Source organism: Myodes glareolus, chromosome 17, assembly GCF_982192425.1.
Source record: "Myodes glareolus chromosome 17, mMyoGla1.1, whole genome shotgun sequence".
Classification (NCBI taxonomy): Eukaryota; Metazoa; Chordata; class Mammalia; order Rodentia; family Cricetidae; genus Myodes; species Myodes glareolus.
Window position 1 is genome coordinate 49,218,453 of NC_142042.1, and position 12,799 is coordinate 49,231,251.

Consider the following 12,799-nt stretch of genomic DNA (forward strand, 5'->3'; position numbering starts at 1 on the left):
AGAGGCTCGTCCAAATCAGAAATGGGTATTAAGATATAGTTCATTCTGGGGCCAGTGACAAAACTCATCACATTGTTTTTCCAAATGCAAAGACATTGTAGGCACTGGATAGCTGATGTGGGACAGCCTCTGTATACTGTTAATATGTTTCATTGCTATTGGTTAGTAAGAAGCTGGTTTGGCCTATCTTGGAAAAATATAGCAAGGCAGGGAAGCCAAACTGAATACAGAGAGAAAGAAGGCAGAGTTAGACGCCAGCAGCCGCCAGAAAAACAAGATGTGAGGTAACGCCATGGCCACGTGGCAATACGTAGATGAATTGAAATGGATTAAGTTAAGATTATGTAAAGACTAGTTAATAATAAGCCTGAGCTAATAGGCAGTTTGTAATTAATATTAAGGCTTAGTGTAGTTATTTGGGAACTGGTAGGCAGGAGAGAAAATGGTGCCCAACGTAGGGCATTATACATCCACAGAAAGCCTGAGAACGCTTTAAAAAAAAATAAAGGATTCTAGCTAGACACACAAGGTCAGAAATAGCTTCTTGGTAGCCATAGTTTTTCAGATAGACTCTGTTTGCTGGTGGCAAGCAGATGTACAGCTCCTTTAAGATATGGCCTACCGTTTAGTGCTTTTTTTGAGAGATCCTGCTACAGAGCACTTAACTAGGGTTTGTGAGCAGCGTGATATAAGCCGCTTGATGGTGGCATAGACCTGCTGCATCCCCAAAGTTGGGTCAGGAAGCATGTGTTATGAGCTGGGGGACTTCAGCTCCAGGTTCTTTTTGAGTAATACCTATGAGGATTCTGTGTCCTTCTCCCTTGAGTGATGAGTAACCAGACCAAACAAGAGAATTGTTTTTATAATGATTCTTTACTAGCAACTTCAATATCCAAGGAATCAATGGGGTTTACAATCTTAATAGGCATGGGGGATTGGTAATGGGCAACATGCAGGCAATTCAATATCACAATTATTAATCCTAATACATAAAACCAATTCATAACCTTAATCTAACATCACTTATCCATAAAACACTTCTTAACCTTAATACAACTTATCCATTACCTATAAAACACTTCTTACACTTAACACAACTTACTACTTATCTATAAGATACCTCTTAACATTCCATATACTAACATATGTATTAACACATCTATGCTCTTCTCTTAACATTTCATGCACGCATTAAATAGCATCATACAACCTGGTATTCTTCAACTTAAAAAGGGCTTTTTGAATTTTTTCAGGCTGAACGCCTGACCTCACTAGGGGCTGGACAGCGAGGCTCAACTCTTGACCCCATAGTCTACGCTCGGGAAGTCCTGCTCTTAGGCTGGTATGATTGCGCAGTCTGTGGCCTGGTCTCCGAAGGCAAAAGCGTTCTGTCTGCGCTCAGGAAGGCAGAGTTCTGTGTGCACTCGGAAAGGCAGAGTGTCGTGTCTGTTCTCGGGAGACAGATGTTCACATGGCTCCCAGAGTTAGCAGTGAACATACCTCTGCCATGTTAAAAAGTCAAACGGGGTGAAGCCAACAGCCAAAGCCTTGGCTTTGGTCCTAACCATGCCCACTTAGCATTTTTAAACTGTCCTGGTCAAAAAATGATTACAGACACACAGTAAAGACAGATTTCGGAGTAAACACCCTCTAAATGGGTCACAGTGTTTTTGATAAAAATACATAGGCTTGGGAAGAAAAGGATAAAGGATAGAGTCATAAGTTAAAGAATAAAGATAATAAACAGGTTCTTTCAAATAAATAAGCTCGGCAGTGGCTCACGCCTTTAATTCCAGCACTCGGGAGGCAGAGGCAGGTGGATTTCTGAGAGTTCAAGGCCAGCCTGCTCTACAAGAGCTAGTTCCAGGACAGGCTCCGAAGTTATAGAGAAACCCTGTCTCGAAAAAAACAAAACTAAATAAATAATAAAGTTATAATAAGCCACATAAAAATTTAAAAATATACAGTCTGGATTATGTATACTATTGTGTTTTCTTTGAATTTTTTGACTGTTAATGAGCTAACTACAGAGAGACTTTTGATTGTGAGGGCTGCTAAGCTAAACCAACATAAAGGTATCTTGACTTCAAAATTTGGGTCTAAGTATGTTGCTTGGAAAAGAGGTTCTGCTTTTGTTTCCACAGAAGATGAAAAGCTGTGAATTCCTCCTATAATGGTTTGGTTGAGCAAGTCCCTCTGAGAGGTATCCATGGAAGTGATGACCCAGGTGATCTAACATCCAAAACAGCATCGAGGCTGTTGACATTATGCAGCATCACAGACTACTACAGCCAAGATTTAACCGCAATGCTAAATTTTCTCAGGATCCCCAGAAGATTACCAGCACCTCCAATCAACAAAAAGTAGTATAGAAAACTATATTCAAATTCCCAAAATATTGTTTATAAATGTTTATTTTCATTTAAAGGGGAGTGGTTATAAATGATTAATGTTCATAGTCAATCTCTTTCTAAAGAAAAAAGAGGGTATGATATAGAAATGATTTTTAGAAAGGTAGATTATTAAGTCTGTAACCAAAAACAAACAACTGTTAGTCTCAAAATACATTGCTATGAATTTTGGTTTATTGATACAAATTTAAGGTCAAATTTGCTATACTATATATTTCTACTCCTGTTTAAGGTATTATGATTATGCAACTCATTTAAGAATGTAATGTTTAAAAATACAAATTAATAATCATATATAATAGTCAAACTTATAGTCATGTTAGATTTTTTAGAGATCTAAATAGATACTCTTTCTTCAAAGGAAATGCAAAAATTAGTAACAAGTCCTAACTAAAACCTATCTCCTGACCCTCCCCAATTTAAAGCATCATTCATCTTGTGTTGCTAAGAGGCCTGGGATTGCCCTCCCTCAGCTTGCTAAACCCCACACCGAAAGACAGTGGACTGTGGCATATTTCTGTAGCAGCCTTCCAGTTTGGGTTCAGTTCCCAGCACTCACAGGGCAGCTCACAACTGTCTTTAAGTCCAGTTCCAGGGGATACGGCACCTTCACACAGACATACATATAGGCAAAACACCAATATGCATAAAAGTAAATTATTTTTAAATGTTAATCTCAGACATAAAAACATCCTGGTTTATTTATTTCAGAGAACTCAATCCTGACTAGAACTGCTACCCACCCACATGCCTTCTTGGAATATGAAGAGCTCATAATTCCTTAACATTTAGTTCTTGTGAGCTGCTTTACAGTTGTTTATGAAAATCTTAGCCGCTCTTGAGTCCTGTTTTTCTACTTACCCAGCCCTGAAGGATTACCCTCTGATCAGCTGTGAGCGGAAGGCTGTCCCAAGCCCCTTTGCTCCCACTTTTGTGAATCTCTTAAGGGCTCACAGGAAACAAAGATGGCAGACTACTCTGACTGGACCTGCAACCCTAGTGAAGGCTTATCTTCAAAGGGGTCTATAAAAGCCAATTATCAGATAAGTAATACAACGAAAGGCGTCTGCCTGGGAGCCCCTCTTGGAGGTTTGCCTGTTATTAGTTTTTACCTGCGAGTTCCTGTGTGTTGCCAGAGGGCTTTGACAGCTTTGCTGTTGCAGGTCATCCTAGCCCCCTTCACGTGAACACCTTCATTGTTCAATTAATGTCTTTCCAAATCATGTTATCCCAATTCTCCCTAACACACAAATAATGGAATAGTAATACATCCTTCTAACACACGAATAATGGAATAGCAATACTCACATTCTTCTAACACACGGATAATGGAATAGTAATACATCTTCCTAACACACAGATGATGGAATAGCAATACTCACATCCTCCTGACACACAAATAATGGAATAGTAATACGTCCTCCTAACACACAAATAATGGAATAGTAATACGTCCTCCTAACACACAAATAATGGAATAGTAGTACTCAAATCCCCCTCACCTGTTATAGTGGGTTTGTCCCCACAGGTTTATGTGTCTGAACACTCGGTCTCCATCTGGTGGCACCGTTGGGAGGTTATAAAATCTTTTGGGGGCATGAGCTCCAGCTGTTGTCAGTGGTCACTGGGGCAAGCCTGTCTCTGGCTCATGTCTGCTAAGATGGCAGGCACTCTGTTCCAAAGCCGTGGATGAAAATCAGTCCTTCCTCCCTTATGTTGCTTCTGTCTGGTATTGTGTCACAGAATGGAGAAAAAAGTAAATAATGAGTCACATAAGCCTTAGGAGCCAAAGTCTGGCCAATCGCTGATTTTTTTCACCGACAACCACATCTGGGAAATCTGGCTCTTGGAATCCCTCCATACATAAAACGTCTCCAGACAGATTCTTCCAGCAAAACTTACCCACCCTAACCCTACAGTGCCCCTAGCTAGCCAAACAAAAATTTTCTTTCATTTCTAATCCAATTCTGTGGTCTGGCTTACTAATAATGTGACAGTCATCAGTTTTATCAGAGGCCCCCTGCGTGAAGGAACCCATGCCATGAGAATGAGCCCAGGAGATCCCCAAGCCATGTTATCAAATACTCATGGATAGAATTTAATTTGCTGTTACAATTAATTTTCTGGGGGAAATAAAAAGAAGAAAGTTCAGTCCTCTCCAACTCTGTTCTGCTTCCTTCACATGGCTGCAAATAAAGACACTCACCACGCACCCCATGACCTAAGTTCTGTCCTTGGAACCCATGTGACAGGAGGAACCAGCTCGCCTAAGTGGCCAGCTGACCTCCATAAGCATGCTATGCCACACTCAACATGAAATTTTTTCAAACTTTTTTGAAACCATCACAGAAAGGCAAGTAACAGGTGATTCACCAGACAAAGGACACAATGCCCAAAGAGGAGTACTCTCTCTCAAAACCCTAACGTAAACCAGAGAATATTCTTTCCTTTGGGCCTGGCATGTTTCTTGCCCATTCCAGGGTAAGGGTTAGGGTAGGCTATGTGTCAGCTGGAACCAAGTGGCAGAACGAACATTCACTTTTAACAAAACTGTAACTGTTTCTAACCATGCCTTTTCCCTGGATACTACTTTTTCATCCTCTGACCACCAGTGAGTAATTGCCAAAGGCATTCTATTATTATGAAAGCCATTATTTTACCTCTAATATCTGATCCCTACATTTTTAACCTTGGGTCCTAGTTTGCTTTCTACTGTTATAATAAACACAATGACCAAAAACAACTTGGGGAGAAAGAGTTTATGTATCTTACATACCCTGATCACAGTCGACCACTGAAGAAGTCAGGGCAGCAACTGAAGCTGAGGCCTTGGAGGATTGCTGCGTGTTGGCTTGTGTTTCATGGCTTGCTCAGCCTGTTTTCTCCAGGCCAGGACCACCCACATTGGGCTGGGCTCTCCCACATCAGTCATTAAACTTCACAGACTTGCACACAGGCTAATCTGATGGAAGCATTTTCTCAATTAAGACTCCCTCTTCCCAGATGACTAGCTTCTGTTAAACTGACCAAAAAAAAAAAAAAATCAAATCTAAGCATACCTTGTAAAGTTGATGCCTTCCAAGGTTCAGCATTTCTGTGTTAAGATAATAATTCTGCCAAGTTTTTAGTTCATCCCAACTTGAAAACCACCCGTGGTGTTTCTGGCTATCCTCAGTTAGACAACCAGAAATGTCTACTCTCAAAGCAGACAAGGTGAGTCGCCTTAACTTCAGCAGGAAGACGTTCTGAATGCCAGATGCTGCCCTTCTACAACCTTTAAATCTGCAGGGGTGCGAGTCACTGAAGTAGCCATTCTCCACTTGGGGGGTGGGGGTCAAACGACACTTTCACAGGGGTCACTGAGACCATCAGAAAACACAGATATGTACATTATGACTTGTAACAGTAGCAAAATTACAGTTATGAAGTAGTAATAAAAGTAATTTTATGGTCGGGGGTCACCACAACATAAGGAACTGTATTAAAGGGTCGCAGCATCATGATGGTTGAGGACCATCACTCAGTCAAGGCACAATCTAAGCAGCTTCAAGATGTCTAAGAGAGCATTATGAACGGCTTGCTCCCCATGGCTTGCTCAGCCTTTCTTATAGTCCCAGGACCACCAACAGTATGGCAACATCCACAATGGGTTATACCCTCCCCCATCAATCACTAATTAAGAAAATGCCCTACAGGTTGACCTATTGCCACATCTTACGGACGCATTTTCTCAGTCAAGACTCCCTCCTCTCTGGTGACTCCAGCTTGTGTCAAGTTGACATAAAACTAGCCAGTGCAACACCCATATGCACATAATATAAGTCTTTATAGTTACAGAAACTTACACAAAGAGCAGGAATTTTGTTTTATCTCTTTATTGAGTGGGCCATTTAAAACCTAGCAATTAGATTTTAATCCATATTCCTTGCTGTGGGATAATGCTTTTTCACACTTTTAAAGACTTGTCACTCATATGGTTTTAGTAAAACACTGATTGGCCAATAGCCAAGCAGGATGTATGGGCAGGATAACCAGACTAGAAGAATTCTGGGAAAAGGAAAGGCAGAGACATAGTCACAAGCCAGACCCAGAGGAAGTAAAATGAAAATGCTACACTGAGAAAATGGAGCAAGCCACATAGCAAAACACAGACAAAAATTAAGGGTTAATTCAAGTTGTAAGAGCTAGTTAATAATAAACCTGAGCAAATAGGCTGAACAGTTTATAATTAATATAAGCCTCTGTGTGTTTCTTTGGAACTGAAGAGCTGCGGAACTGAACAGGACAGAAACTTTGTCTACAATTCCTCTGGCATGAGGATATCAGTTTGTGTGTGTGTGTGTGCTCTCATTGTGTTGAAATCATCCCTTGTCAAAAGGCTACTGCCTGAGAAGTATGAAAAACATTTTCCTTAGAAATAAGTATTTCTACTTGGGGCATTTCTGATAAATTACATAAGTATGAAACTCATTTTACTGGGCAAATGTTTAAAGTTTTTGTAAAATTTGGGCTGTTGTACAATACTGTCTCGGTGTCTACAGTGATATTCAGTCCTCTGGACTGACAGCTAAATAAATATATAGCAGCATAAAAAAATTTAGTTACTAAAATTAATTTAAGCTCTCATCTTCCTTAGCCAAAACATTTCCATTAATTCTAAATCTAATATTCACTTGTTTTAGAAACATCAATTATTTCCCTGTAAAACAACTAATGGGTGTACCGGTTAGTTTTTATTGTCAGCTTGACATGAACTACAGACACCTGGGAGAGGGAACCTCTGTTTAAGAACTGCATGGATCGTAATTCCTGTGGACAGGTCTATGGGACACTATTTTGACTGCTAATGGATGTAGGAGGGTCCAGCCCACTGTGGGCAAGTAGTTCTGAAAGTATAGGGAAACAAGTAGATCAGGAACCAGAGAGCCAACCAGTCAGTAGATCTCCTCTCTGTTTTCTGCCTCGGTGTTGTCTTCCCAACGTCCCTGCTTGTAACTGGAAGAGTAAGATGAAAGAAACCCTTTTCTCCCTGAAGTTGCTTTTGGAAATCATGTTTATCAAAGAAACAGAAAGGACAATGGGACAAAGGACTGAACCATTGCCCAAAGAGAAACATTGCACACTATTATAAGAGATTTTTAAAATAAGAGCTATGGGCTGAAGAGATTGCTCAGTGGTTAAGAGCATTGGCTGCTTTACCAGAGGTCCTGAATTCAATTCCCAGCAACTACATGGTGGTTCATAACCACCTATAATGGGATCCAGTACCCTCTTCTGACATGGAGGTGTATATGCAGATAGACATATGTATATGCATTCATACATAAAAAATATATAAACAGATAATCTTTAAAATAATAGCTACAATTCAAAAATGGTTTCAGAGTCTTTCCACAGTGATCTCCCAGGAGGTGACCACGTAAAGGAAGGAGAACGAGAACCAGACAATGCTGTCAATTTAATAAAACACCACATCCAAGACTCCAGTCAGCCAGGACAGAAAGGACCCTATTGGGCACTTACAATCTTTGTGGTCTAAAGCTTCAGTACTTGTATATCTCACTTCTAACTTGTGCTGACCTCTTCTAAGGACACACCCAGGTGATCTTGAGAAAAGCTAGCACATCTTCAACTACCTTAGCAATGACGTGAACCCAATTCAAAAGTCCCCAACAACTCTAACAAGTCTCTCTTTTATAGCATATTTCTTAAGTACTTTCACATTTAGATCTTCTTTATAAAAGATTTATTAATTTGCTTTATGTGTATAGATGTTTGCCTGTATGTGCGTATGTACACCGTGTGCCTGAAGGCCACAGGCTGTTGAATACCTTGGAACTGGAGGTACAGTCAGTTGTGAGTCACTCACCATGTGGGTGCTGGGAATGGAACCCAGGTCCTCTGGAAGAGCATCAATTGGTCTTAACCACTAAGCTATCTCTTTAGCCTCCTAAAGTGTCTCAATTCTAAATGCAAACTCCTACAGTCAAAACACCCCTATAAAAAATAAAAACAAACAAATGGTAAAAAAAAAGAGAGAAGGGGTTTATGATTAATTGGATCTAATCAATCAGCTGTGTTACTATGCTGTTACTGATATGGGAAATGTTAAGATACAACAAATTCTTAGTGGTCGGTGTGTGGTAGCTGCCTGTATTTCCTGTCACAGCATACCTTATCCCGGTTACCCTCTGCATTGTAAATGTGGCTACCAGCCCCACTGTATGGGTTCTAACCTTATCTATCAATCACACAAACTCTAATTCGTAGGCGTGATTTGCTGAACTCAAATTGTAGATGCTATACACCCTACCATCAAGCTGGGTAGGTTTTGGAAGCCCTCTTCATGACATACTAGGCTTTTTGGTTGGTTAGGAATGCCTGCTTTCTTCATCTGCTACCTTTACTTCCTTCAGACATAGACCATTCTTGATGATCTTAACTTTAGGTATAAAAGCTCCTATCATATATTCATGTACATGTTATGCCAGACACAAAGGACAGGAAAAAAAGTGATACCCAGATCATGGTGACTAATGGTATTAAAGCAATTCAGCAGCTTCTTCCTTAAAGGCTTTAACAACTATTTCCTTTTCCTAAAGACTTATCTTGCCTACTCTACCTGATTTTCATCATAGCCTAGGAAGGGGCCTTCTGAGCTCTGTACGGTGTGGGGGAAAAAACCAAAGGTCTTCTGCAGACATAAAGTGAGGTGTAACACCAGGAACTGACTAAGCCCTGACCCCAGTCCCTCCCCCAAGCCAAAACTATGTTACAAATCCTAAAGGCGGATTGAAGGATTACAACTTTGTTATAGGTGGTTAAGATGTTACAGATCCTGAGTCGATTTTTCCTGGACTATCTTTAGCTCCTTTAATCCTTAATTAACTCTCCATGTTCAGGTGGAACTTGTCACAGAATATTCCTTTACACTGTGTGAAGATATGTCACTCTGACTGGTTTTAAAAAAAAAAAGCTGAACACCCAATAGTTACACAGGATTTGGGGGGCAGAAAAAATGCTGGGAAGAAGGGTGGAGAAACCAGACAGACACAGGACAAGGCAGACATCTTTTTCACCTTCCTAGGCCTTACTAGGCAGTCCCAACACACCTGGTAAACACAGATGTCTGCCCACAACCCTGCTCTCTGGCAAGTCTGTAGTCTCTCAGTGGTGTGACAGTAAGCAAATACTTCATGTCTTGGTTTCTTCTGTCTGTGAAGGGAGATATGCCAGTGCCCAGCTCATCGTGTTGCTGTGAGGACTGAGCGAATTGAGGTCCTTGATGGTGAGCCTGCCACACCAACAGCCTACGTCAATATTTGCCATCGTTATTGTTAATATCTAGAGAAATGGCAAGCCAACCCTCCCTGAACAGCCATCCCCTAAAAGACAGTATGTGCAGTAAGTGCAGTAAGCATGACCTGGGAGAGAATGGCCATGGAGCCGTTTTCAAGGAGCATAGTGAGAGCTGAGCTGGGAGACGCAAGCAGAGCCCTGGATGGCCCACAGGTCGTCTGAATTCAGTGCAAGAGTCATAGGCAGATTAGATATGAAGGGTGAAGAACAGAATAGTTAAAGATGCAGCTAAGTTTGGCCTTAAGAATAATAGGTATTTGGCAATCCTATTTGTTAAAATAAGGGAGAGTCGTGCCTAAGTTAGGGTTTCTATTGCTGTGAAGAGACACCATGGCCACAGAAATTATTATGAAGAAAAATATTTAATTGGGACTGGCTTACAGTTCAGAGGTTCAGTCCATTATAACCACAGTGAAAATCATGGCAGCATGCAGGCAGACATGGTGCTGGAAAAGAAGCACAGTCAACAGATGGAAACTGTCCCACACTGGGCATAGATTGAGCATATGAGACCTCAAAGCCCACCCCCACAGTCACACACTTCCTCCAACGAGACCACACCTAATAGTGCCACTCCCTATGGACCAAGCATTCACACACACACACACACACACACACACACACACACACACACACACACAAGTCTATGGGAAGGCCATACCTATTCAAACCATTATAGCAAGTTTGGGATGGGAGATAGAACTCAGTAAGAAGCCACATTTGAAATATCCCTGACATCTGAGAGATCAAGTCAGCCATTGGATGTGTATGTGGGTTCTTCTGACTACTTCATAGTGCTTAAAAAAAGTTGGAAGACTATAACTCAATCTGACCCAGGTTAGGGAAGAAGCTAAGTTGGTGGAGTGCTTACTTAAGCATGCAAAAAGCCTTGGTTCAACTCCCAGTTGCATAAAACCAGGCATAGTGGTGCATGCCTGTAATCCCATCACTTGTGAGATAGAGGCAGGGAGGTCAGAAGTTCAAGGCCATCCTCAGCTACATAGAAAATTTATCTCATTAAAATAATTTTACTCTTTCATTCTTCTCATGGCTACTAATGGAAAGAATTGTGCGTGCCACCATGCAAGTACAGGACCAGATCCACAGATGCTCCATGACTCATGGCTTATATTGTGTATTTCAGTGAGCAGGAACATCTTAGCCAGGACACAAGGTAGAAATTGCCAGAAACAAGCTTACTCTGTCTTCCGGCATGTACTTAGGCAGCAGTGTCTTCAAAGCACCTTGTCCAGCACCTGACACCCATTGTTGTCCAGCACCTGATGACACCCCATACATTTACAACCCCAGCTGGCGTCCTACATAACTCAAGTGAGAAAACCATCAGATCTGGGCAGCTTCCGCCATGCTGTGAAGGTTCCACTATGAACTTTTGCCTCCTCCAGATTCAAACCAGAATTCCTTGTGGTGGTGGTAAAGCTTCTTGCATTAGGCATCCCTTCTTTGTAACAATAATCACTCCCATTTAAGAACAATTTTTAGAATAATTTCAAAGATCTGTCTGCTTTGATCCATAGCTTCTGAGGTATGATGTGATGGTCCTTGTTTTTCAGATAGGCAAAAAGGGCTATACTTCAAGACATTTCTGCAGCATCCTTTCTCCTCTAGGTTGTAGCTTCCTGGGGTTTCCTTACAAATTGGTGGCATGAGCTCTTCAGCTGCACTGCAATGTGTTGTCGGGGTTTCTGTCCTAACCAGTTCCCACAGTTGTTAAGTCCCAAAGAAATCACACAGAGGTCTACATTAACTATAAACTGATTGGCCCATTAGCTCAGGCTTCTTATTAACCCTTATAACTTATATTAGCCCATTATTCTTATCTATGCTAGCCATGTGGTTCAGTACCTTATTCAGCAGGGCAGCCATATCTTCCTTCTTCTGTGATCAGGCCAGAACTGCAGAGGAATGGGCTTCCTCCTTCCCAGAATTCTCCTGTTCTCATTGACCCGCCTCTATTTCCTGTCTGGTTGTCCCGCCTATACTTCCTGCCTGGCTACTGGCCAATCAGCATTTATTTAAAATATAATTAACAGAATAATGACAATAGTCCCACACCAGTCCCGCCTTCATGTCTGGAAGTCTTCACTAGTTTGTAGTAGCCTATTTTCTGATGCTAAAAATGAAACACCACAGACTAAGTTATAAAGGAAATACTTGATTTTGTCTCATTGTTCTTTCTCAATGGGTAGCCAATGGCAAAAACAAACAAAAAAAACATATTACTAAATCATCACCCTGGAGTTGAATGTGGAGGTGCACTTGGAAAGCTGAGACAGGAAGATTACCACAAGTTCAAGGCCAGTCTAGCTTACATATTGAGTTTTTGGTCAGCCTATAAAATAAGAATATTTAAAGCAAACAAGCATTCATATTAATATTTCATATAAATGCTAGAGCTTCTTCATATTCTAGCTTGAGTATGCTCCACTTAGCTACTTCTTTCTATTTCTCAAATTATATATGTCCTTACTTTACACCACCAAGAATACCCTGCCTGGAACATTTTCATCTTTATGAAAATCTCTGCGGTTTCCTCAAGATCTAAAATACTACTAGGAAATAATTGAGCCCAAATATAGTATATGATAGTAATATAATGTAGTAGATTCAGAATCTGCTATCCTGACTGTTTACTGAAATAGTCACATGTGTTTCAAGGTTTAAGATATTTCTCCCCATTAATAGAATGTATAGTAGCCAGTCTTAGAACCTGACCAAGTTATTGTCACTAAAATGATGTGTTGGATCCTGTATGATTTGCTGCTTTGTGTGTGTGTGTGTGTGTGTGTGTGTGTGTGTGTGTGTGTGAGAGAGAGAGAGAGAGAGAGAGAGAGAGAGAGAGAGAGAGAGAGAAGTGTCTAGATACTAACACATCCTTCAAATCCCTTAGTTTACCCCACCTGTTTGGCCTAACCCAGGATGGGTGAAATGTTAACTTAGAGATGTATTACTGGATGTGAAGGGGCCTGATAAAGTGGAGGATGGCAGGAAGGAGTAAGTAACAAATA